The 24,260-nt window shown below is 55.9% G+C and overlaps 3 long non-coding RNA genes across 3 annotated transcripts; all 3 read right to left on the bottom strand.

Annotated features, from left to right (window-relative positions):
• Nucleotides 1-1,843: 1,843 nt before the first annotated feature.
• On the bottom strand, nucleotides 1,844-3,054 carry LOC137460402 (uncharacterized). The gene is made up of 3 exons (XR_010992832.1): nucleotides 2,936-3,054; nucleotides 2,411-2,501; nucleotides 1,844-2,307 (listed from the first exon to the last, which is right to left on the bottom strand). It is a non-coding gene; the product is annotated as an uncharacterized lncRNA (long non-coding RNA).
• Nucleotides 3,055-12,388: 9,334 nt separating this feature from the next.
• On the bottom strand, nucleotides 12,389-13,756 carry LOC137460404 (uncharacterized). Its single transcript, XR_010992834.1, has 3 exons — nucleotides 13,689-13,756; nucleotides 12,904-13,077; nucleotides 12,389-12,659 (listed from the first exon to the last, which is right to left on the bottom strand). It is a non-coding gene; the product is annotated as an uncharacterized lncRNA (long non-coding RNA).
• Nucleotides 13,757-22,555: 8,799 nt separating this feature from the next.
• Nucleotides 22,556-23,766, bottom strand: LOC137460403 (uncharacterized). Its single transcript, XR_010992833.1, has 3 exons — nucleotides 23,648-23,766; nucleotides 23,123-23,213; nucleotides 22,556-23,019 (listed from the first exon to the last, which is right to left on the bottom strand). It is a non-coding gene; the product is annotated as an uncharacterized lncRNA (long non-coding RNA).
• Between the last annotated feature and the right edge of the window lie 494 nt (nucleotides 23,767-24,260).

The following is a 24,260-nucleotide window of genomic DNA, read 5'->3' as shown; positions in this document are numbered from 1 at the left end:
CACTCCCTTTGATTCACCCCCAAAAAGGCACAAAATAAAGCAAACTTCCCCAGCCTTCCTGTAGGCCCCTTTCAGATACTGGAAGGCCACAATTAGGTCACCTCGGAGCCCTCTCTTCTGCAGACTGAACAGCCCCAACTCCTTCAGTCTGCCCTCATAGGAGAGGTGCTCCAGCCCTCTGATCATCCTCGTGGCCCTTCTCTGGACACGTTCCAGCACCTCCACATCCCTCTTGTCATAGGGGCTCCAGAACTGGACACAGTACTCCAGGTGGGGTCTCACCAGGGCTGAGCAGAGGGGGAGGATCACCTCCCTCGACCTGCTAGCCACACTTCTCCTGATGCAGCCCAGGATCTGATTGGCCTTGCGGGCTGCAAGTGCACATTGAGAGCTCATGTTGAGCTTTTTGTCCACCAGCACCCCCAAGTCTCTCTCCTCAGGGCTACTTTCCAGCCAGTCACTGCCCAGCCTGGATTTGTGCCTGGGATTGCCTCGACCCAGATGCAGGACCCTGCACTTGCTCTTATTGAACTTCATGAGGTTGGCTTGTGCCCACCTCTCCAGCCTGTCAAGGTCCCTCTGGATGGCCTCCCTTCCCTCCAGCGTGTCTGCTGCACCACACAGCTTGGTGTCATCAGCAAACTTGCTGAGGGTGCACTCAATGCCACTGTCCATGGCACCCACAGAGATGTTGAACAAGCCTGGTTCCAGGAGTGATCCCTGAGGGACTCTGCTTGTCCCTGGCCTCCCCTGGGACATGGAGCCATTGACAGCCACTCTTTGGCTGCGGCCATCAAGCCAGTTCCTTATCCATCCAGTGGTCACCCATCACACCCATGTGTCACCAGCCTGGAGACCAGGATGTGGTGCGGGACAGTGTCGAAGGCTTTGCTCAGGTCCAGGTAAACGACATCAGTTGCTCGCCCCTCAGCTATTAATTTTGTCACCTGCTCATAGAAGGCCACCAGGTTGGTCAGGCAGGATTTGCCCTTGGCAAAGCCATGCTGACTGTTCCCAATCACCTCTTCACTATTCTTTTGAGCGAGTAGTGACTCCAGGAGGATCTGCTCCATGATCTTTCCGGGCACAGAGGTGAGACTGACTGGCCTGGAGTTCCCTGGTTACTCCTTCTTGCCCTTTTTGAAGATGGGGGCAATGTTTCCCCTTTTCCAGTCTGTGGGGACTGCCCCAGACTGCCATGACTTTTGAAATATAATAGAGAGGGGTTTAGCAACCTCCTCTGCCAGTTCTCTCAGCACCCGTGGGTGTATCCCGTCGGGTCCCATGGACTTGAACACTTTCAGGTTCTTCAGGTGATCACGAACCTGATCTGCACTTACAATGGGCAGTTCTTCCTCCCCGTCCCTGGCTTTGACTTCCATAACATCAGGAGTGTGGCTAGAGGCCCTTGCAGTGAAGACTGAGGTAAAGAAGTTATTAAGCACCTCAGCCTTTTCCTCATCACTTGTGACCATGTCACCAGTTTCCTTTCTGAGGGGAACCTCCTCAGAAAGGAAACCTCCTGATGAACCTCCTGCCTTTCACAGCAAGGACTGAACATTGCAGCTTTGGCCAAGACTATCAGCCCAAAGGAAGGCCTGGCCCCTGAGGAGCTAAATGCAAGTGAACCGTCTGACACCACCACAGTCCTGTGAATGTTGCAAAGCAGTAGTGCATGCAGTATAATAATTCGAAAGTTAAGGGCTGCTCAAGCTTTACACAAAGTATCCTATTCAGTTTTGGGTTCCACTTAACACAAAGTAAAAGTATAAAAGGTCAGAGGGAAAGCCAACTCCAACTCTACCTCTGAACTACAGCAAGAAATACTGGAATCAAGGGGCCCTTTCTTCTGCTACTAATAGATGAAGAGAACATGAAAACTGATGGGCTAAACCAACAGGGCAAGATTAGAATAACTAGTAGAGAGAACGGAAGATACAAAGCTTCAACTGCATCTGTTTAGCAACGACTCCTACCAGATAACTTCCATGCCATAACTTTGCTGATTTCAAACAAGCCAGCTGGTGAAGCGTCTCGCTCACAGGCGGCCGACGAGGAGACGTGCAGAAGGCAGAGGCGAGGGAACAAGTCCTGAGCTTTGCTGCAGGCTGTCCTGCGGCTTCCCCTACCGACTCTTTCCCGTACACCACCGCAGAAGGTGTTGGGTGAATTTTGTCTCAAACCCATTAAACCCTTTGGTGGTTTCAGCTTCCCGAGGATGTGTCGGCACAAGTCCTTGTCGGGGCACCGCAAACAGGGAGAGACAAAGCTCCGAGATCCAGGAAGAGGACGGCTGAGCAGACACTCCTAAAGAGAGAAACTTCATCAGCTGAACCTCACACTTCTCCCAGCTTTGCAACAGCAAAGAACTTTGTGAACAACAGGCACCCCAGGAGAATCCAAACCTAACCTTGCAGCTGGCCTTAGAGCTCCTCTTTGGAAAACTGTCGCTGCCAGGGCCCACAAACCAACATCCTCTGTCAGCAACCTGGATGTAAGAGCTGAAAAGTGTCAACAGAAATTGTACTTGGACACCTCAGGAAGATCCTTCAATGAAAGAGCTGGCTCCTCCTGAAGGGCAAGTATGAATGGAGCTCTCAAAGTACCACACTTCAGAGCCTCCTGCTTGCTAGCACTAAGACAATTGTTCATGTAGAACGACTGGCCACTCCCTTCAACAAACCCCACAGAACTGGCTCCTATCAACTCTCCAGAAGACACTGCTGCACTAGCTTGGCTGCCTGACCGGCTCAGTTCAGGTGGCTTAGGATCTCACAGAGGGTACCACCAGAACTGAGGGGACTGCAGTCTTTGCAGCTTCAGCTTTCCTTCTCTGCTACTTCTTTTTTCAGAAGAGGAAGCTGAGGGAATTATGGCGTGGTCTGGCTTCAGCTCTCAACTACCTCCATGCTGGACAAGGACAGCTTGTACTCACAGAAAGCACTTGGGGGTTTGTGTGCGAAGTTCCTGTAGAGCTCAGGTCTCTGAGACTTCTGAACAGCTGTGCTTAGCCCAAAATCAGACAGTTTCACATCACCCTGGGAAAAAAAAAAAATCCAAGAATTCAGAAAGATTGTGCTTGAGCAAAAGAAAAGGTTTAACCACTCCACAGCCTCCTGAGCCCATGGCAGACTTGCAGAGCTACTGTGAGCACCACTCTGCACGGCCTTTGGGGGGGGTTTCAAGCACAGGCACTCCAGGAGACTCCAGGCACTCCATAGAGACTCCAAAACCTCACTGAGAACCCCCCAACTCCTTCAGGACCCCCACAGATTCCCCAACTTAGATGCCCACAAAACCCCTTTGGAGTCACCCAAACCCCCCATCTGATACGCCCAGCTCCGTTTTAGGTACCCCCAGACGCTTCTAATGTCCCCAGACCCGCTGGTGGACCAGCCCAGAACCCCCTGACACTATCCCAGACCCTTTCAGGGGGCTCCACACCCCTTCTAGATGCCCACAAAACCCCTTCACACGCCAAAAGAAACCTTTACCTGCCTCCAAACCCCATTTGGGGGCCACTCAGACCCCTTAGCAGCGGGTGGCAGCAACCAAGTCTGTTGCTCTCACCAATTAAACCTGGATGTTAGGAAGAAGATCTTCACAGACTAGAATAGAGCAGGATGAAAGAGAGATTGGCCTTTGGAATGTGCTGCCCAGGGAGGTGGTGGAGTCACCATCACTGGAAGTGTTTAGAAAGAGACTGGATGAGGCACTCAGTGCCATGGTTTAGTTGATTAGATGGTGATGGAATGGAATAGACCGGACCAGGTTGGAAGAGACCTTCAAGATCATCGTGTCCAACCTATCATCCAACACCACCTAATCAACTAAACCATGCAACCAAGCACCCTATCCAGTCTCCTCCTGAACACCTCCAAAGATGGTGACTCCACCACCTCCCTGGGCAGCCCACTCCAATGGGCCATCACTCTCTCTGTGCAGAACCTCTTCCTAACCTCTAGCCTAAACCTCCCCTGCCACAGCTTGAGACTGTGTCCTCTTGTTCTGGTGCTGCTTGCCTGGAAGAAGAGACCAACCCCCACCTGGCTACAACCTCCCTTCAGGGAGTTGCAGAGAGCAAGAAGGTCTCCCCTGAGCCTCCTCTTCTCCAGGCTAAGCAACCCCAGCTCCCTCAGCCTCTCCTCACAGGCCTGTGCTCCAAACCCCTCCCCAGCTTTGTTGCCCTTCTCCGGACTCCTTCCAGCAACTCAACGTCTTGCTTAAACGGAGGGGCCCAGAACTGGACACGGGACTCAAGGTGTGCCCTAACCAGTGCCAAGTGCAGGGGCAGAATGACCTCCCTGCTCCTGCTGGCCACACTGTTCCTGATATTGGCCAGGTTGCCAGTGGCCTTCTTGGCACCCGGCACGACCAGAAGACAGGGATCAGAAGAGTCTTTGGCCAAGCTGTAAACCACTTCCTAACATCCAGCCTAAACCTCCCCTGGCACAGCTTGAGACTGTGTCCTCTTGTTCTGGTGCTGCTTGCCTGGGAGAAGAGACCAACCCCCACCTGGCTACAACCAGAACTGAGGGGACTGCAATCCTTGCAGCTTCAACTTTCCTTCTCTGCTACTTCTTTTTTCAGATGGATTTTTTTTCAAAGGGACTGCTGGACAGCAGAACAGGATGGATGGCTGGGCCCCAAGAGCGGTGGGGAACAGAGTTAAACCCAGCCGGTGGCCGGCCGGGCACAAGTGGTGTTCCCCAGGACACCCCTTGTGAGAGAGTGAGTCCAGAGAAGGGCCACAAAGCTGGTGAGGGGTCTGGATAACAAGCCTTAGGAGGAGTGGCTGAAGGAACTGGGACTGTTTAATCTGCAGAAGAGGAAGCTAAGGGAATTAAGGCGTGGTCTGGCTTCAGCTCTCAACTACTTCCACGTTGAGCAAGGACAGCTTGTACTCACAGAAGGCACTGGCTGCTTGGGTTCAAGGTTCCTGCAGAGCTCAGGCTATCTCTCTTGATTAGTGAGGTCGTCCTGTCACCTAGGCAGAGAGAAGAAAATGCAGCTATGAAATGAGACCACTGGAATCGTGAGACTCGTTCTGTGTGAGACTCCAGGAGAATCCAAACCTAACCTTGGAGCTGCCCTGAAGAGCTCCTCATAGCTTGAGGAGTACCAGAGCAGGAACAATTCCCAAAAGGTTTTCACTGCGTTCCTAGGGCACTTGAAGGATTGCCCTGGCTGTAGTTAATACCTAGAAATTCCTATCAAAATCTTTGCAGCACAGCAAGGAAATTGAGGGATGGGAAGGCAATATGTACTTACACGTTAGGCAAGAATTGGCTTTGCAAACTAATCTCTCTAACTGTTGGATATGCACTGAACTTCCTCGAGGCCAAATGAGGACCCCTTTATTTGGGGAAGCCTCAATGAATTGGACTTGGGGGGCATCAGACTGGGTGACTACATCTGAGAGTAACTTCCACAAGTGTCAGCATGGGAAAGATAGCTCAGAAAGCCTGGGTCCAAAGTTTGCCTTAAGAAAATATAGTATAGGAATATACTGTTGGCTGTGAGAAAGGGGGGAACTGATGAACAGAAAAGTCTCATTAACAGAACCACAGAGTTGATAAGAATTTTCCGCTTGTTAGCTGAAATGCTGGGACGCAGGGAGGGGGAGAGGGGTTGGCAGACAGCCTTTGGATAGAGAAGGAATAACAGGATTTGTCAGTGATTCACTTCTGTTAGTCTTGGACAAGATGCTCTTTTGGATAAGACAAAGGACACCTGCATGATATGTGTACTTCTGCTCTTTTAGATAGATAAGCTTTGTATAGATAGGCAGCATCTGGACCTCTGTCATTATAGACAGATAACTTTTTGTATAAAAGTTTGCCCAAACCTCTCTGAAGACACACAGCTCTTTTGAAATGATCCTACCTGTGTCAGGCGCCAGAATAGAAGCACGATACAAGAGACTTACTGAGTCTCTTGTGTGTCTTTCTCTAAGTCATTATCAACGCTGTTTGCAGCACAAACCCAAACCCAAACCCACCCCGAGACACCCCCAGCTCCCACGGGAGCCTGCAGAGACCTCCCAAAGGGTCCGTCGGAGGTGCCCAGCTGCCTCCCCACGACCCTTGACCCTTTCCGATGGCCCCACGAGAACTTTACGTATCCCCAGACCCTTTTAGGTGTCCCCAAGACCTCCTCCGTCACCCCCAAAAGCCCTGCCGATGGCCCCAGACCACCTTCAGACGCCGGAAGGAACACACCTGGGAGTCCCGGGCCGGCAGCGACACCGGGACCGGACCCGCTGCGGCGCAGGCGCCGTATCCATAGCGACCACCGGAACGCTGCCCCCCTGGCGCGAGCAGAGCCGGGCTAGGGCGCAGGCGCCGGATCCATAGCGACGCTCGAGTCAAGCTCTCCGCCCTCCGCTCTTCCCCTAAGAATTTTCGAGCATTCAGCGCAGTTAGGCTGCAGAAATTAGCTCCCCCAGGGCGGCACACGCCGCGGCACGGCTGCACTGCCGGCCATTACACACAGGGTGGCAGCATTGAGCTCCCACGGGGCCTCTGGGTACGGTTGAGGCAGCAGCCGCCACCCCCGCAGAGCCCCGCCGGCCAAGCCCGGACACGCCCCCCTCTCCCCCCCAAAAGCCCCGCGCTGCCCCGCCGGTGGCCACCCCCCCAAGCCCCGCGCAGCTCCAGCGGCTGCTATAGAGAAACCCCCCAAAGCAGCAGAGACTGGCACTGACCTGGGACACAGCAGAAGAGCTCCAACCTCTACCAGCCACAACCCTGCACTGAGCCACTTTAAAGCATCTGGCGCCATGTTATTGAGGGCGGTGCCACGCTGGGGGGGGCGGTGCCACGCTGGGGGGGGCGGTGCCACGCTGGGGGGGGCGGTGCCACGCTGGGGGGGGCGGTGCCACGCTGGGGGGGCGGTGCCACGCTGGGGGGGGCGGTGCCACGCTGGGGGGGGGCGGTGCCACGCTGGGGGGGGCGGTGCCACGCTGGGGGGGGCGGTGCCACGCTGGGGGGGGCGGTGCCACGCTGGGGGGGGCGGTGCCACGCTGGGGGGGGCGGTGCCACGCTGGGGGGGGCGGTGCCACGCTGGGGGGGGCGGTGCCACGCTGGGGGGGCGGTGCCACGCTGGGGGGGCGGTGCCACGCTGGGGGGGCGGTGCCACGCTGGGGGGGCGGTGCCACGCTGGGGGGGCGGTGCCACGCTGGGGGGGGCGGTGCCACGCTGGGGGGGGCGGTGCCACGCGGGGGGGGGGCGGTGCCACGCGGGGGGGGGCGGTGCCACGCTGGGGGGGGCGGTGCCACGCTGGGGGGGGCGGTGCCACGCTGGGGGGGGCGGTGCCACGCTGGGGGGGGCGGTGCCTGCGTTGTGACCTCACGCTCAGCGTTCCATGGGTTTTATTCCCCTCCAAGACAACACGTTGAGTTCTGAGCAGCTGAGGAGCCCTGGGGAACACCTGTACAGAAACGTTCCTCCAAGAGCTGTCAGAAAAACGTTCGTTCCGCCAGCACTGCCGGCCGTTACACACCGGATGGCAACATTGAGCTCCCCCGGGGCGGCACACGCCGCGGCACGGCTGCACTGCCGGCCCTTACACACAGGGTGGCAGCATTGAGCTCCCCCGGGGCGGCACACGCCGCGGCACGGCTGCACTGCCGGCCGTTACACACCGGGTGGCAGCACTGAGCACCTCCCTGGGCGTGGGCAGCAGCCGGGCCCCCACCTGGCTTTTATTTTCCAATGCTAAAAGCCTTTTAGAAGCAGAGAGGGCAGACAGGGGTCGTTTCCAAAGCTTTCTTACGCACCAGTCACTCCAAGCCCTCCCTCTCCAGCTGCAAACCAGAGGTTTGCCTCCGCCTCGCCTCACCCCAGTACTTACACTTTTAAAGATAGTGTGGTCCCCTCGGAGAATTTTCAGCACTTTAGGGGGGGGCCCCCAGCCCTCGCTCACCTGCTCCTCTGCTGCAGCAGCCCCCTGCCCCACGTGGCAGAACCAGCCCACCCACAATCCCCCCACTCCCTTTGAGTCGCCCCCAAAAAGGCACAAAATAAAGCAAACTGCCCAGCCAGCACCTCCTGCCTTTCACAGCAAGGACTGAACATTGCAGCTTTGGCCAAGACCATCAGCCCAAAGGAAGGCCTGGGCCCTGAGGAACTAAATGCAAGTGAACTATCTGACACCACCACAGTCCTGTGAATGTTGCAAAGCAGTAGTGCATGCGGTATAATAATTGGAAAGTTAAGGGCTGCTCAAGCTTTACACAAAGTATCCTATTCAGTTTTGGGTTCCACTTAACACAAAGTAAAAGTATAAAAGGTCAGAGGGAAAGCCAACTCTACCTCTGAACTACAGCAAGAAATACTGGAATCAAGGGGCCCTTTCTTCTGCTACTAATAGATGAAGAGAACATGAAAACTGATGGGCTAAACCAACAGGGCAAGATTAGAATAACTAGTAGAGAGAACGGAAGATACAAAGCTTCAACTGCATCTGTTTAGCAACGACTCCTACCAGATAACTTCCATGCCATAACTTTGCTGATTTCAAACAAGCCAGCTGGTGAAGCGTCTCGCTCACAGGCGGCCGACGAGGAGACGTGCAGAAGGCAGAGGCGAGGGAACAAGTCCTGAGCTTTGCTGCAGGCTGTCCTGCGGCTTCCCCTACCGACTCTTTCCCGTACACCACCGCAGAAGGAGTTGGGTGAATTTTGTCTCAAACCGGCTCCTAAGACAACCTCCGCTTTTTCCCTGGGTGCCTACGTGGGTGTTGCTTCATCTTTCCCTCACGCTCGGTACGGCATTTGGGTGCAGAGCAAGGCTCTGGACAGCCAAACCGAACTCCTGTGCTGAAGAAAAGGAAGCGGAAGCACAGGCTGAGCCCCTGGAAATGCCTGCATGTGCTGGCTGCTGCCACCTCCTCGTTGCCCCGGGCCTGCTCATTGGAGGCTGCCTGGCAAAAGCACCTGCCCCCACTTTCCTCGGCGTTCTTTGAATACCCAGGTTGGAAACCTAAGAGGTAGCGTACTAATTGGAAAGCATGTTCCAGCGGGCGTGGCTGGAGGCTGGGCGCCGCCGCCGCTTTCTCTGCTCCCCGCCCCTCCTTTGCGCGGCCCCTAATCACGTGACGATCGCTGGGCGAGTCTGGGTGCTGCCGGGTTCACCCTGGGATCGCTGGGCGAGTCTGAGGGCATTGGGGTCAGCCTGCAAGAGCTGGGAGAGACAGGAGAACAGCTCGTGAACTGGGAGTAGACTGCTCCCGACCGCGGCAAATCGACACCCACCCCCCCCCCCCCCGCCGCTGGTGTTTCTCGGCCCCCCCCCTCGCTGCCGCCCACCCTCAAACCCATAGCAGAGTCCTGCAGCAGGCACAGAGCAACTCCAGAGAGCAGCAGAGTCCACACTGAGCTGATGCGGAGCGGAGAAAGCAGAGGGGACGAGGATTACGCTGGCTAGGTCGGAGCCGACGGGGCGAGGGCGGCGCCATCTTGGGAAGGGCAGGCGCTGTCACGGGGAGGGCGACGCCATCTTGGAAAGGGCAGGCGCTGTCACGGGGAGATCGACGCCATCTTGGGAAGGGCAGGCGCTGTCACGGGTAGGGCGGCGCCATCTTGGGAAGGGCAGGCGCTGTCACGGGGAGGACGGTGCCGTCTTGGTGCCCTCACTTCCGTCTACATGCCCCCAGCCCTCCTTTCTCACCCTCTAAGGCCCTTGAGGTGCTCGCAGCTCGCCTTGAGATGCCGGGGGAGATGTGGCTGGGGGACCCTGGGACTGCAGGACACCCAATACCGGGGTGAGACCACCCCAATCCTGCGGGACCCCAAACCCTGGAACCCCCCCGAGACCTCTAACACAGCACCACCACTCCCCGCCCCCTCAGCTGCTTCAGGACCCTCCAGAGACCCCCCCGGAGACCCTCCAGAGGCCGCCAGACACCTCTCGATGCCCACAAAGCCCCTCTAGACGCCCCAGAATACCTCTCTGCGCCTCCCTGCAGAGGCCACTCACACCCTTGGCAGCAGGCGACAGCAAGCAGTACCTGGCCGTGCCCACAAGGTGGGAGCAGTGAGCAGAAGAGTCAGCGGCGCTAGGGACACCGAGACTCCAGCAGTGCCACACAGCAACCCACACGCTGTGGGGACCTGACACAGAGACCCCGAAACCACACTGAGGCACAGACCCCCCCACTCCTCCCTGACCCTCCAGACATGACCCAGGAGCCCCTCCAGAGGTCCCCAGACACCTCTAGATGCTCCCAGAACCCTTCACATGCCCCCAAATTCCCCTTTCATACCCCCAAGCCCACTTCAGATGACAGCAGACCCTCCTTAACAGGCCCCCAGCGCTCAGCAGGTCCGGTGCTGCTGTGCCTCGGGAGCAGATCAGCTGGTCTCCCTGCAGAGCTTTTTCCAGTCAATGAAAAAACAGCACACCACACACACACACGAAAGACAATCCACTGTTTTAATTGAGAGACAGTTGCTATTTCTGCTTCAAACCACACCCCACACCCCCCCGTGGCTCTGCTCAGGATGTGCTTTTCTCCTCTAGAAGCCTTTCTACAGAACAGAGGGGGGTCACGTCAAGGCCTTTCTGCACACAAATCACTGCCCTTCTGCAATCTCTCAATAAGCAGCACCGCTGTTCCTCTGCTGGAACACCTCACACTCACTCTTACACTTGCCCGGGGCTTTCCCTCCCCTCCAAGAACGTCCTGGCATTTCAAACATTTGGCATTTCAGGTCTGCAAGCAGCCTTTGTGGGAGGCTGCCCTCACCCCTCCCTCACTGCTCCTCTGCTGTATCCTCGCCCACCCCGCTGTGGCATCACAGAAGGAAAGACAGCCGAGCGGCTACGCTCCTGTTCTTTTTATCACCCCGAGCCGGGGACAGCCTTCTGGGCAAGGTTTGCAGCTTCAGCACACAGCTGAGCTTTGCTCTCACCCATTAAACCCTTTGGTGGTTTCAGCTTCCCGAGGATGTGTCGGCACAAGTCCTTGTCGGGGCACCGCAAACAGGGAGAGACAAAGCTCCGAGATCCAGGAAGAGGACGGCTGAGCAGACACTCCTAAAGAGAGAAACTTCATCAGCTGAACCTCACACTTCTCCCAGCTTTGCAACAGCAAAGAACTTTGTGAACAACACAGTGGTGCTCCTAAGGAGGTCACCAGCTTGCAAGTTACAGGAGAAATAAAAACCTTTTTATTACAGAAGCACTGGCAAAAATTTACGGACAGGAACAGCAGACGAGCAAATTCTGCGATTGAGCTAACGATAGACATCAGGCCTAGGATCTGGCTACCCTGACAAAGGATGCCAACAGGACAGAGTGAGGCCTCAGCAGCACTCCCAAAAAGCCCCACAGAGAGCCACAGGCTCTGGCCCGTGCCCCACCTACGGGCCGGCCCTCCTGGCAGCAGCGCAACACCACCTCTTCGGGAGCCCAGGGACTGACCTCAGCCCCCTAAGGGCCAGGCAAGGTTGGTTCCTGTTAGCTGCCTAAAGCAGCCTCCCCAGCCCTGCTTACAGGGACCTTGGGCTGCTGCTGGGGACAGAAGGGGGATGGAGGGCTCCACAACTCGTCACACAGGCCCCGAGCACAGGGCTGTTAAGCTGACAGGGTGCCAAGGGAACAGGCTGCCATGAAGGCACAGACCCAGGCCCTGAACTACAGGGTGGGTCACCTTGCCGCAGCAACACGACCCAGCGGCTTCGCTGCGTCCGACGAATAAAAGGAGGAAGTTCCACAGGAACAGAAGGGAAAACCTTTTCACTGTGTGTGCCAGAGCCCTGGAGCAGGCTGCCCAGAGAGTTAGTGGAGTCTCTGGAGACATTCAAAACCCGCCCCAGGTGATCCTGCACTGGCACAGGGGTTGGACCGGATGCTATTTTGGGGTCCCTTCCAACCCCTAACACTCAGTGATTCTGTGATTAGCTATGCTGGTGACAGAGTCTCACTGAGTGCTCTTTAAAATGTTTTTCTTTTCTTTCAGCCTAGGAGTTTCATATTTAAATAGACCTTCTGCTCTGTCTTCCCCCTTCCTTCTTCCATCTTGCGTCTAAACACTAGGAGAGCTTGATGAGCTGTATCCTGGGCGTCCCAACGTAACACATCTCAACTGCATACATGGATTTTGTAATCTTTTGCCCCATTGCTCGCACAGGGTGGATTAAGTTCATTACTTAGAGCTTGTCAGGACAGCTGTTGAAGTGTCCTGTGCAATGCAGGAGGAGTTGAATCCCATAGGAAACCACATTACTGTGCTTTGTCAGCCTGGTTATGGTCAGAAACCTCCTTCATTTTTTTTTCTCTTGAACAGATATATCACATGAGTCCCCAGAATTAATTTGCCTCTTCTCATAATTATTTCTTTAAAACTGTCTTAGAAGTGTCTCTGTCCTTCCCTCTCTCTAGATACTGGCCTCCTGAGCCCATGGCAGACTTGCACAGAGCTACTGCGAGCACCACTCTGCACGGCCTCTGGGGGGCTTTCAAGCACAGGCACCCCAGGAGAATCCAAACCTAACCTTGCAGCTGGCCTTAGAGCTCCTCTTTGGAAAACTGTCGCTGCCAGGGCCCACAAACCAACGTCCTCTGTCGGCAAACCGGATGTAAGGGCTGAAAAGTGTCAACGGAAACCGTAATCGGATGGCCCAGGAAGATCCTGCCGGTCTGAACACACCGGACCTGGAATGCACAAAGAAACTCTGTTAACAACTGCCTGTGTGTCTGCTCATAGCTTGAGGAGTAACAGAGCAGAACCAATTCCCAAAAGGTTTTCACTGCGTTCCCAGGGCAAGTAGAGGCTTGCTCTGGCTGTAGTTAATACCTAGAAATTCCTATCAAAATCTTTGCAGCACAACAAGAAAAAAACCAAACCAACCAAACCACAAACTGCTTTATATTATTAAGTAGGAACTCGAAAGCTTACAGGAACTGTGGGGATTTTTTTATGACAAATTATTCCTTTTCTTTTTTTCAGTGAGCAATTTGGTTTCCAACAGCTCCACATTCTGACACCAAAGCACCCCGCTCCGTGTCAGGGCTTGTGGCTGAGGCCGAATACAAATCTGCAACTGGTCCTCAGGCAAAGCAGTTAAGCTCCCTGAAAAAAAAGGAAAGAAAGCAAGAGTGAGTCAACCATAAAAACAAGACCTAACCAAACCCCCAAAGCCATTTTGTCAGGAAGTCGCCTCCACTATCACCCGCCACATGCTGAAATTCCCTTCCCCTGGGGCTCCTGCTTGGCCCACAGCTGGGGAACATAAAGCAAGGCACAGCCCTGTGGGTACCTGCTGCCCTGGAGCCACCAAAACCGGAGCACCCAGTCACTACCAATCCCACAGCAGACCCAAGATACAACAGGGACTCCATAGAGACTCCAAAACCTCACTGAGAACCCCCCAACTCCTTCAGGACCCCCACAGATTCTCCAACTTAGATGCCCACAAAACCCCTTTGGTTGCACCCAAACCCCCCATCTGAAACACCCAGCTCCACTTTAGGTACCCCCAGATGCTTCCAATGTCCCCAGACCCGCTGGTGGACCAGCCCAGAACCCCCTGACACTATCCCAGACCCTTTCAGGGGGCTCCACACCCCTTCTAGATGCCCACAAAACCCCTTCACACGCCAAAAGAAACCTTTACCTGCCTCCAAACCCCATGTGGGGGCCACTTAGCAGCGGGTGGCAGCAACCAAGTCTGTTGCTCTCACCAATTAAACCCTTTGGTGCTCTCAGCTCTCTGGCCCTGTGTCAGGGCAAGTCCTTGTCGGCCGGCACCTTCGTCCTGATCCAGGCGGAGAGAGAACTGCCAGGAACACAGCTTCGCCGCTCCGCTTGCGGCACGCCTGCTGCCGAGGGCAGCCTCGTCCGCAGCCTGCCCGAGAGGAACACGGCCCCCGGGGCCGGGGGACACACAAAAGCCTTCCACAAAGGAAACAAGGGAAGTCTCTTGGCCACTCTTCACGTGCCGAGTGCGATTGTCATGTGGAACACACCGCGGCATCTGGAACGAGTTTAAGTCCAGGTCTGTGGCAGCACAGAGGTTCCTGGAATATCCCGGTACATCGATCCACAGGAGGTTGTCTTTCGGTCCCCAGTCTGATGCTTGGCAGCACAGCCATCACACCATTTCTCTCGAGTGCTTTGAACTGACAATTCATGCAGGAGAATAAAACCAAACAGGAGTAAGCAGCTTGGAAAAGAACTTTGATCATCACCAGGCCCAGCAAGAGGACACAGTCTCAGGCTGCACCAGGGGAGGTTTAGGCTAGAGGTTAGGAAGAGGTTCTGCACGGAGAGAGTGATGGCCCATTGGAATGGGCTGCCCAGGGTGGTGGTGGAGTCACCATCTTTGGAGGTGTTCAGGAGGAGACTGGATAGGGTGCCTGGTTGCTTGGTTTAGTTGATTAGGTGGTGTTGGATGATAGGTTGGACACGATGATCTTGAAGGTCTCTTCCAACTCGGTCTGGTCTATTCTATTCTATTCCGTTCCATTCCATTCCAACACCATCTAATCAACTAAACCACGGCACTGAGTGCCTCATCCAGTCTCTTTCTAAACACTTCCAGTGATGGTGACTCCCTGGGCACCACCTCCCTGAGCAGCACATTCCAAAGGCCAATCTCTCTTTCAACCTGCTCTATTCTATTCTATGAAGACCTTCTTCCTAACATCCAGCCTAAACCTCCCCTGGCACAGCTTGAGACTGTGTCCTCTTGTTCTGGTGCTGCTTGCCTGGGAGAAGAGACCAACCCCCACCTGGCTACAACCAGAACTGAGGGGACTGCAATCCTTGCAGCTTCAGCTTTCCTTCTCTGCTACTTCTTTTTTCAGATGGATTGTTTTTCAAAGGGACTGCTGGACAGCAGAACAGGATGGATGGCTGGGCCCCAAGAGCGGTGGGGAACAGAGTTAAACCCAGCCGGTGGCCGGCCGGGCACAAGTGGTGTTCCCCAGGACACCCCTTGTGAGAGAGTGAGTCCAGAGAAGGGCCACAAAGCTGGTGAGGGGTCTGGATAACAAGCCTTAGGAGGAGTGGCTGAAGGAACTGGGACTGTTTAATCTGCAGAAGAGGAAGCTGAGGGAATTAAGGTATGGTCTGGCTTCAGCTCTCAACTAGTTCCACGTTGAGCAAGGACAGCTTGTACTCACAGAAGGCACTGGCTGCTTGGGTTCAAGGTTCCTGCAGAGCTCAGGCTATCTCTCTTGATTAGTGAGGTCGTCCTGTCACCTAGGCAGAGAGAAGAAAATGCAGCTATGAAATGAGACCACTGGAATCGTGAGACTCGTTCTGTGTGAGACTCCAGGAGAATCCAAACCTAACCTTGGAGCTGCCCTGAAGAGCTCCTCTTTGGAAAAGTCTCGCTGCCGGGCCCCACAAACCCCACACCCTCTGTCAGCAAACCGGATGTACGAGCTGAAGAGTGTCGACAGAAACTGTACGTGGACAGCTCAGGAAGATCCTGCCAGTCCCAGCACACCAGTCCTGGAATGATCAAAGAAAGTCCGTTAACAACTGTCTGTGTGTCTGCTCATAGCTTGAGGAGAACCCCCCAACTCCTTCAGGACCCCCCCAGACTCCCCAACTTAGATGCCCACAAAACCCCTTTGGATGCACCCAAACCCCCCATCTGATACGCCCAGATCTGTTTTAGGTACCCCCAGACGCTTCTAATGTCCCCAGACCCGCTGGTAGACCAGCCCAGAACCCCCTGACACTATCCCAGACCCTTTCAGGGGGCTCCACACCCCTTCTAGATGCCCACAAAACCCCTTCACATGCCAAAAGAAACCTTTACCTGCCTCCAAACCCCATTTGGGGGCCACTCAGACCCCTTAGCAGCGGGTGGCAGCAACCAAGTCTGTTGCTCTCACCAATTAAACCTGGATGTTAGGAAGAAGGTCTTCATAGAATAGAATAGAGCAGGTTGAAAGAGAGATTGGCCTTTGGAATGTGCTGCCCAGGGAGGTGGTGGAGTCACCATCACTGGAAGTGTTTAGAAAGAGACTGGATGAGGCACTCAGTGCCATGGTTTAGTTGATTAGATGGTGATGGAATGGAATGGACCGGACCAGGTTGGAAGAGACCTTCAAGATCATCGTGTCCAACCTATCATCCAACACCACCTAATCAACTGAACCATGCAACCAAGCACCCTATCCAGTCTCCTCCTGAACACCTCCAAAGATGGTGACTCCACCACCTCCCTGGGCAGCCCATTCCAATGGGCCATCACTCTCTCTGTGCAGAACCTCTTCCTAACCTCTAGCCTAAACCTCCCCTGCCACAGCTTGAGACTGTGTCCTCTTGTTCTGGTGCTGCTTGCCTGGAAGAAGAGACCAACCCCCACCTGGCTACAACCTCCCTTCAGGGAGTTGCAGAGAGCAAGAAGGTCTCCCCTGAGCCTCCTCTTCTCCAGGCTAAGCAACCCCAGCTCCCTCAGCCTCTCCTCACAGGCCTGTGCTCCAAACCCCTCCCCAGCTTTGTTGCCCTTCTCCGGACTCCTTCCAGCAACTCAACGTCTTGCTTAAACGGAGGGGCCCAGAACTGGACACGGGACTCAAGGTGTGCCCTAACCAGTGCCAAGTGCAGGGGCAGAATGACCTCCCTGCTCCTGCTGGCCACACTGTTCCTGATATTGGCCAGGTTGCCAGTGGCCTTCTTGGCCACCCGTGCACGCTGCTGGTCACGACCAGAAGACAGGGATCAGAAGAGTCTTTGGCCAAGCTGTAAACCACTTCCTAACATTCAGCCTAAACCTCCCCTGGCACAGCTTGAGACTGTGTCCTCTTGTTCTGGTGCTGCTTGCCTGGGAGAAGAGACCAACCCCCACCTGGCTACAACCAGAACTGAGGGGACTGCAATCCTTGCAGCTTCAACTTTCCTTCTCTGCTACTTCTTTTTTCAGATGGATTGTTTTTCAAAGGGACTGCTGGACAGCAGAACAGGATGGATGGCTGGGCCCCAAGAGCGGTGGGGAACAGAGTTAAACCCAGCCGGTGGACGGCCGGGCACAAGTGGTGTTCCCCAGGACACCCCTTGTGAGAGAGTGAGTCCAGAGAAGGGCCACAAAGCTGGTGAGGGGTCTGGATAACAAGCCTTAGGAGGAGTGGCTGAAGGAACTGGGACTGTTTAATCTGCAGAAGAGGAAGCTAAGGGAATTAAGGCGTGGTCTGGCTTCAGCTCTCAACTACTTCCACGTTGAGCAAGGACAGCTTGTACTCACAGAAGGCACTGGCTGCTTGGGTTCAAGGTTCCTGCAGAGCTCAGGCTATCTCTCTTGATTAGTGAGGTCGTCCTGTCACCTAGGCAGAGAGAAGAAAATGCAGCTATGAAATGAGACCACTGGAATCGTGAGACTCGTTCTGTGTGAGACTCCAGGAGAATCCAAACCTAACCTTGGAGCTGCCCTGAAGAGCTCCTCATAGCTTGAGGAGTACCAGAGCAGGAACAATTCCCAAAAGGTTTTCACTGCATTCCTAGGGCACTTGAAGGATTGCCCTGGCTGTAGTTAATACCTAGAAATTCCTATCAAAATCTTTGCAGCACAGCAAGGAAATTGAGGGATGGGAAGGCAATATGTACTTACACGTTAGGCAAGAATTGGCTTTGCAAACTAATCTCTCTAACTGTTGGATATGCACTGAACTTCCTCGAGGCCAAATGAGGACCCCTTTATTTGGGGAAGCCTCAATGAATTGGACTTGGGGGGCATCAGACTGGGTGACTACATCTGAGAGTAACTTCCACAAGTGTCAGCATGGGAAAGATAGCTCAGAAAGCCTGGGTCCAAAGTTTGCCTTAAGAAAATATAGTATAGGAATATACTGTTGGCTGTGAGAAAGGGGGGAACTGATGAACAGAAAAGTCTCATTAACAGAACCACAGAGTTGATAAGAATTTTCCGCTTGTTAGCTGAAATGCTGGGACGCAGGGAGGGGGAGAGGGGTTGGCAGACAGCCTTTGGATAGAGAAGGAATAACAGGATTTGTCAGTGATTCACTTCTGTTAGTCTTGGACAAGATGCTCTTTTGTATACGATAAAGGACACCTGCATGATATGTGTACTTCTGCTCTTTTAGATAGATAAGCTTTGTATAGATAGGCAGCATCTGGACCTCTGTCATTATAGACAGATAACTTTTTGTGTAAAAGTTTGCCCAAACCTCTCTGAAGACACACAGCTCTTTTGAAATGATCCTACCTGTGTCAGGCGCCAGAATAGAAGCACGATACAAGAGACTTACTGAGTCTCTTGTGTGTCTTTCTCTAAGTCATTATCAACGCTGTTTGCAGCACAAACCCAAACCCAAACCCAAACCCACCCCGAGACACCCCCAGCTCCCACGGGAGCCTGCAGAGACCTCCCAAAGGGTCCGTCGGAGGTGCCCAGCTGCCTCCCCACGACCCTTGACCCTTTCCGATGGCCCCACGAGAACTTTACGTATCCCCAGACCCTTTTAGGTGTCCCCAAGACCTCCTCCGTCACCCCCAAAAGCCCTGCCGATGGCCCCAGACCACCTTCAGACGCCGGAAGGAACACACCTGGGAGTCCCGGGCCGGCAGCGACACCGGGACCGGACCCGCTGCGGCGCAGGCGCCGTGTCCATAGCGACCACCGGGACGCTGCCCCCCTGGCGCGAGCAGAGCCGGGCTAGGGCGCAGGCGCCGGATCCATAGCGACGCTCGAGTCAAGCTCTCCGCCCTCCGCTCTTCCCCTAAGAATTGTCGAGCATTCAGCGCAGTTAGGCTGCAGAAATTAGCTCCCCCAGGGCGGCACACGCCGCGGCACGGCTGCACTGCCGGCCATTACACACCGGGTTGAGCACTGACCTCCCACGGGGCGGTATACGCCGCGGCACGGCTGCACTGCCGGCCATTACACACAGGGTTGAGCACTGAGCTCCCCCGGGGCGGTATACGCCGCGGCACGGCTGCACTGCCGGCCATTACACACCGGGTGGCAGCATTGAGCTCCCCCGGGGCGGCACACGCCGCGGCACGGCTGCACTGCCGGCCATTACACACAGGGTGGCAGCATTGAGCTCCCACGGGGCCTCTGGGTACGGTTGAGGCAGCAGCCGCCACCCCCGCAGAGCCCCGCCGGCCAAGCCCGGACACGCCCCCCTCCCCCCCCCAAAAGCCCCGCGCTGCCCCGCCGGTGGCCACCCCCCCAAGCCCCGCGCAGCTCCAGCGGCTGCTATAGAGAAACCCCCCAAAGCAGCAGAGACTGGCACTGACCTGGGACACAGCAGAAGAGCTCCAACCTCTACCAGCCACAACCCTGCACTAAGCCACTTTAAAGCATCTGGCGCCATGTTGTTGAGGGCGGTGCCAAGCTGGGGGGTGGGGTTCAGGCTGGAGGGGCGGTGCCACGCTGAGGGGGGCGGTGCCACGCTGGGGGGGGGCGGTGCCACGCTGGGGGGGGCGGTGCCACGCTGGGGGGGGGCGGTGCCACGCTGGGGGGGGCGGTGCCACGCTGGGGGGGGCGGTGCCACGCTGGGGGGGGCGGTGCCACGCTGGGGGGGCGGTGCCACGCTGGGGGGGGCGGTGCCACGCTGGGGGGGGCGGTGCCACGCTGGGGGGGGCGGTGCCACGCTGGGGGGGGCGGTGCCACGCTGGGGGGGGCGGTGCCACGCTGGGGGGGGGCGGTGCCACGCTGGGGGGGGGCGGTGCCACGCTGGGGGGGGCGGTGCCACGCTGGGGGGGCGGTGCCACGCTGGGGGGGCGGTGCCACGCTGGGGGGGGGCGGTGCCACGCTGGGGGGGGCGGTGCCACGCTGGGGGGGGCGGTGCTACGCTGGGGGGGGGCGGTGCCACGCTGGGGGGGGCGGTGCCACGCTGGGGGGGGGCGGTGCCACGCTGGGGGGGGCGGTGCCACGCTGGGGGGGGCGGTGCCACGCTGGGGGGGGGCGGTGCCACGCTGGGGGGGGCGGTGCCACGCTGGGGGGGGCGGTGCCACGCTGGGGGGGGCGGTGCCACGCTGGGGGGGGCGGTGCCACGCTGGGGGGGGGCGGCGCCACGCTGGGGGGGGGCGGCGCCACGCTGGGGGGTCGGCGCCACGCTGGGGGGGGCGGTGCCTGCGTTGTGACCTCACGCTCAGCGTTCCATGGGTTTTATTCCCCTCCAAGACAACACGTTGAGTTCTGAGCAGCTGAGGAGCCCTGGGGAACACCTGTACAGAAACGTTCCTCCAAGAGCTGTCAGAAAAACGTTCGTTCCGCCAGCACTGCCGGCCGTTACACACCGGATGGCAACATTGAGCTCCCCCGGGGCGGCACACGCCGCGGCACGGCTGCACTGCCGGCCCTTACACACAGGGTGGCAGCATTGAGCTCCCACGGGGCGGCACACGCCGCGGCACGGCTGCACTGCCGGCCGTTACACACCGGGTGGCAGCACTGAGCACCTCCCTGGGCGTGGGCAGCAGCCGGGCCCCCACCTGGCTTTTATTTTCCAATGCTAAAAGCCTTTTAGAAGCAGAGAGGGCAGACAGGGGTCGTTTCCAAAGCTTTCTTACGCACCAGTCACTCCAAGCCCTCCCTCTCCAGCTGCAAACCAGAGGTTTGCCTCCGCCTCGCCTCACCCCAGTACTTACACTTTTAAAGATAGTGTGGTCCCCTCGGAGAATTTTCAGCACTTTAGGGGGGGGCCCCCAGCCCTCGCTCACCTGCTCCTCTGCTGCAGCAGCCCCCTGCCCCACGTGGCAGAACCAGCCCACCCACAATCCCCCCACTCCCTTTGATTCACCCCCAAAAAGGCACAAAATAAAGCAAACTTCCCCAGCCTTCCTGTAGGCCCCTTTCAGATACTGGAAGGCCACAATTAGGTCACCTCGGAGCCCTCTCTTCTGCAGACTGAACAGCCCCAACTCCTTCAGTCTGCCCTCATAGGAGAGGTGCTCCAGCCCTCTGATCATCCTCGTGGCCCTTCTCTGGACACGTTCCAGCACCTCCACATCCCTCTTGTCATAGGGGCTCCAGAACTGGACACAGTACTCCAGGTGGGGTCTCACCAGGGCTGAGCAGAGGGGGAGGATCACCTCCCTCGACCTGCTAGCCACACTTCTCCTGATGCAGCCCAGGATCTGATTGGCCTTGCGGGCTGCAAGTGCACATTGAGAGCTCATGTTGAGCTTTTTGTCCACCAGCACCCCCAAGTCTCTCTCCTCAGGGCTACTTTCCAGCCAGTCACTGCCCAGCCTGGATTTGTGCCTGGGATTGCCTCGACCCAGATGCAGGACCCTGCACTTGCTCTTATTGAACTTCATGAGGTTGGCTTGTGCCCACCTCTCCAGCCTGTCAAGGTCCCTCTGGATGGCCTCCCTTCCCTCCAGCGTGTCTGCTGCACCACACAGCTTGGTGTCATCAGCAAACTTGCTGAGGGTGCACTCAATGCCACTGTCCATGGCACCCACAGAGATGTTGAACAAGCCTGGTTCCAGGAGTGATCCCTGAGGGACTCTGCTTGTCCCTGGCCTCCCCTGGGACATGGAGCCATTGACAGCCACTCTTTGGCTGCGGCCATCAAGCCAGTTCCTTATCCATCCAGTGGTCACCCATCACACCCATGTGTCACCAGCCTGGAGACCAGGATGTGGTGCGGGACAGTGTCGAAGGCTTTGCTCAGGTCCAGGTAAACGACATCAGTTGCTCGCCCCTCAGCTATTAATTTTGTCACCTGCTCATAGAAGGCCACCAGGTTGGTCAGGCAGGATTTGCCCTTGGCAAAGCCATGCTGACTGTTCCCAATCACCTCTTCACTATTCTTTTGAGCGAGTAGTGACTCCAGGAGGATCTGCTCCATGATCTTTCCGGGCACAGAGGTGAGACTGACTGGCCTGGAGTTCCCTGGTTACTCCTTCTTGCCCTTTTTGAAGATGGGGGCAATGTTTCCCCTTTTCCAGTCTGTGGGGACTGCCCCAGACTGCCATGACTTTTGAAATATAATAGAGAGGGGTTTAGCAACCTCCTCTGCCAGTTCTCTCAGCACCCGTGGGTGTATCCCGTCGGGTCCCATGGACTTGAACACTTTCAGGTTCTTCAGGTGATCACGAACCTGATCTGCACTTACAATGGGCAGTTCTTCCTCCCCGTCCCTGGCTTTGACTTCCATAACATCAGGAGTGTGGCTAGAGGCCCTTGCAGTGAAGACTGAGGTAAAGAAGTTATTAAGCACCTCAGCCTTTTCCTCATCACTTGTGACCATGTCACCAGTTTCCTTTCTGAGGGGAACCTCCTCAGAAAGGAAACCTCCTGATGAACCTCCTGCCTTTCACAGCAAGGACTGAACATTGCAGCTTTGGCCAAGACTATCAGCCCAAAGGAAGGCCTGGCCCCTGAGGAGCTAAATGCAAGTGAACCGTCTGACACCACCACAGTCCTGTGAATGTTGCAAAGCAGTAGTGCATGCAGTATAATAATTCGAAAGTTAAGGGCTGCTCAAGCTTTACACAAAGTATCCTATTCAGTTTTGGGTTCCACTTAACACAAAGTAAAAGTATAAAAGGTCAGAGGGAAAGCCAACTCCAACTCTACCTCTGAACTACAGCAAGAAATACTGGAATCAAGGGGCCCTTTCTTCTGCTACTAATAGATGAAGAGAACATGAAAACTGATGGGCTAAACCAACAGGGCAAGATTAGAATAACTAGTAGAGAGAACGGAAGATACAAAGCTTCAACTGCATCTGTTTAGCAACGACTCCTACCAGATAACTTCCATGCCATAACTTTGCTGATTTCAAACAAGCCAGCTGGTGAAGCGTCTCGCTCACAGGCGGCCGACGAGGAGACGTGCAGAAGGCAGAGGCGAGGGAACAAGTCCTGAGCTTTGCTGCAGGCTGTCCTGCGGCTTCCCCTACCGACTCTTTCCCGTACACCACCGCAGAAGGTGTTGGGTGAATTTTGTCTCAAACCCATTAAACCCTTTGGTGGTTTCAGCTTCCCGAGGATGTGTCGGCACAAGTCCTTGTCGGGGCACCGCAAACAGGGAGAGACAAAGCTCCGAGATCCAGGAAGAGGACGGCTGAGCAGACACTCCTAAAGAGAGAAACTTCATCAGCTGAACCTCACACTTCTCCCAGCTTTGCAACAGCAAAGAACTTTGTGAACAACAGGCACCCCAGGAGAATCCAAACCTAACCTTGCAGCTGGCCTTAGAGCTCCTCTTTGGAAAACTGTCGCTGCCAGGGCCCACAAACCAACATCCTCTGTCAGCAACCTGGATGTAAGAGCTGAAAAGTGTCAACAGAAATTGTACTTGGACACCTCAGGAAGATCCTTCAATGAAAGAGCTGGCTCCTCCTGAAGGGCAAGTATGAATGGAGCTCTCAAAGTACCACACTTCAGAGCCTCCTGCTTGCTAGCACTAAGACAATTGTTCATGTAGAACGACTGGCCACTCCCTTCAACAAACCCCACAGAACTGGCTCCTATCAACTCTCCAGAAGACACTGCTGCACTAGCTTGGCTGCCTGACCGGCTCAGTTCAGGTGGCTTAGGATCTCACAGAGGGTACCACCAGAACTGAGGGGACTGCAGTCTTTGCAGCTTCAGCTTTCCTTCTCTGCTACTTCTTTTTTCAGAAGAGGAAGCTGAGGGAATTATGGCGTGGTCTGGCTTCAGCTCTCAACTACCTCCATGCTGGACAAGGACAGCTTGTACTCACAGAAAGCACTTGGGGGTTTGTGTGCGAAGTTCCTGTAGAGCTCAGGTCTCTGAGACTTCTGAACAGCTGTGCTTAGCCCAAAATCAGACAGTTTCACATCACCCTGGGAAAAAAAAAAAATCCAAGAATTCAGAAAGATTGTGCTTGAGCAAAAGAAAAGGTTTAACCACTCCACAGCCTCCTGAGCCCATGGCAGACTTGCAGAGCTACTGTGAGCACCACTCTGCACGGCCTTTGGGGGGGGTTTCAAGCACAGGCACTCCAGGAGACTCCAGGCACTCCATAGAGACTCCAAAACCTCACTGAGAACCCCCCAACTCCTTCAGGACCCCCACAGATTCCCCAACTTAGATGCCCACAAAACCCCTTTGGAGTCACCCAAACCCCCCATCTGATACGCCCAGCTCCGTTTTAGGTACCCCCAGACGCTTCTAATGTCCCCAGACCCGCTGGTGGACCAGCCCAGAACCCCCTGACACTATCCCAGACCCTTTCAGGGGGCTCCACACCCCTTCTAGATGCCCACAAAACCCCTTCACACGCCAAAAGAAACCTTTACCTGCCTCCAAACCCCATTTGGGGGCCACTCAGACCCCTTAGCAGCGGGTGGCAG

This window comes from Melanerpes formicivorus, unplaced genomic scaffold (assembly GCF_026170545.1).
Source record: "Melanerpes formicivorus ecotype bairdi unplaced genomic scaffold, bMelFor1.0.p_v2 SCAF_591, whole genome shotgun sequence".
Classification (NCBI taxonomy): domain Eukaryota; kingdom Metazoa; phylum Chordata; class Aves; order Piciformes; family Picidae; genus Melanerpes; species Melanerpes formicivorus.
This window is presented reverse-complemented; position numbering and strand designations above follow the sequence as displayed.